The sequence below is a fragment of the Coregonus clupeaformis genome, unplaced genomic scaffold (genome assembly GCF_020615455.1).
Source record: "Coregonus clupeaformis isolate EN_2021a unplaced genomic scaffold, ASM2061545v1 scaf0684, whole genome shotgun sequence".
In the NCBI taxonomy this organism is placed as follows: Eukaryota; Metazoa; Chordata; class Actinopteri; order Salmoniformes; family Salmonidae; genus Coregonus; species Coregonus clupeaformis.
Genome location: NW_025534139.1, coordinates 72,274 through 74,382, shown reverse-complemented (window position 1 = coordinate 74,382; position 2,109 = coordinate 72,274). Strand labels below are relative to the sequence as shown.

Below are 2,109 nucleotides of genomic sequence, written 5' to 3'. Positions count from 1 at the left end.
CTATTCCTCTTTTTGTTAACATCTCCTTAATGGCCAGGTAGATATCCTCTCCTCTTGTACTGGTCTGAAGGGGAGTGACACCTAACATGTCTTCACAGAATGTTTTCTGGGCTGTGTTGAAAAACCTGGCAAACACTAACAGCTGAGCATTGTCACATATGTCAGTGGACTCATCCACAGCTAAGCCTACACATGGTGCCTTATGCATGGCTTCATCTAGCTGGGTTAGCACATCCTGAGTTAATATTTCACTTTTCTTTGTGGCAGATGATGCTGACATGGGAATTTGCTTTATTTTATCACAAAGCTCATTTTTTTGTTTTCCCTCAAGTAGTGTTTCAGCTACTGCACTCATGCATTCTTTGACAACCCCCTCCATCTGTAAATGGCTTTTTGTGTTTACCCAAAATCCAAGAAACTCTGAGGAACACTCAAGAGCACGTTGTTGGGCAGTGAATGTGTTGCTCAGGATCCTGGTGGACTGGTCATATTGGGCTCTGAGACTACTTACTTTCTGTGATCTCAATTCAGATTTGAGTGGGTACCTTTGTTCAAAACCTTTATGTTTTGTCTCATAATGGCGTTTCACATTGCCACTTTTAATAAGTGCCACGGTTTCTGCACATATGAGACACACTGGTTTAGTGCTCCCATTGGGAAGTATGAAGAGAAATGAGTCTGTCCATTCTGGATTAAATGCTCTGTTTTCATTGTCCACTTTTCTTTTTTTGGAGAGTGCCATTTGTTCCTTATTTTCTCTAACTGTTACCCTTTTTCTGCCTCACTCGTCTGTTTCGCTCCCTTTCTCCGTCTCACTCATATTTTCGTCAACTTTCTCCGTCTCACTCGTATTTTCCTCAGCTTTCTCCGGCACACTCGTCTGTATCTCTCCCTTTCTCCGTCTCATTCGTCTGTTTTCGCTCCCTTTGTTTTCTACATATATCGCTATCTTTTTAATCCGACTTTCTTTTCCTTGGTAACTTGCCTCTAAAACTCTCATCTGTCTGCACTGTAGAGTCCCAATGTTTACCGCCAGGAATGCAAAGACTTCATTGGCTGAGTGGTATCACGTGTGATCGCTTAACTCACATGCAATTGGTCGGTGAGTTTCCTCATTCACAAAACGAGTACCGTAAAGACTACAAAAGCTGTGCATATTAAAATAGAAGCGCCCCGTCAGGTTTTAATTCATAATCTTTTGTTTTGGTCCGGGTCCGTATGGGACGGCTTCTGGGTCCGGATCCGGACCGCGGTCCGCCTGTTAGTGACCTATGCTATAGAACATTTGTGGGCAGAACTGAAAAAGCATGTTAGAGCAAGGAGGTCTACAAACCTGACTCAGTTACACCAGCTCTGTCAGGAGGAATGGGCCAAAATTCACCCAACTTATTGTGGGAAGCTTGTGGAAGGCTACCCGTAACGTTTGACCCAGGTTAAACAATTTAAAGGCAATGCTACCAAATACTAATTGAGTGTATGTAAACTTCTGACCCACTGGGAATGTGATGAATGAAATAAAAGCTGAAATAAATCATTCTCTCTACTATTATTCTGACATTTCACATTCTTAAAATAAAGTGGTGATCCTAACTGACCTAAGACAGGGAATTTTTACTAGGATTATATGTCAGGAATTGTGAAAAACTGAGTTTAAATGCATTTGGCTAAGGTGTATGAGGAGGAACGAAACTGTGGCATTTTTAAAAATAGATCTTAAAACACACCTTTTTAGTGGTGCTTTTCCTCAGGGTGCTTTTTAGTCGTGCATTTTTTATTGTAATTCTTTAGTTTTTTATCCTCTTATATTTGTGTAGTAAAAATTTAGTTTTATTTTAATTTTTTGTATTAGTTTTTTTTCCTGTGAAGCACATTGTTTTCCATTCCATGTCTGAAATGTGCTGTATAAATAAAGCTTGATTTGATTCTCTATGGTGTTATTAGATCCCTAATATTTTAGTTAGGCCTGTAAGGTAAGATAGACTGATATGATTGAAATCTCTATGGTGTTATTGAATTTAAACAACAAGGCACTCAACCCTGTGGATTATTGAACAACTAAGAGCTGTTCACTAACATGACGTGAAGAGCGAATAACACAACTAAGAGCTG

General features: G+C 39.8%; 1 long non-coding RNA gene across 1 annotated transcript; it reads left to right on the top strand.

Moving 5' to 3' along the window:
* Positions 1-424: 424 nt before the first annotated feature.
* On the top strand, positions 425-892 carry LOC123485424. Its single transcript, XR_006659002.1, has 2 exons — positions 425-484; positions 671-892. It is a non-coding gene; the product is annotated as an uncharacterized LOC123485424 (long non-coding RNA).
* Positions 893-2,109: the final 1,217 nt, after the last annotated feature.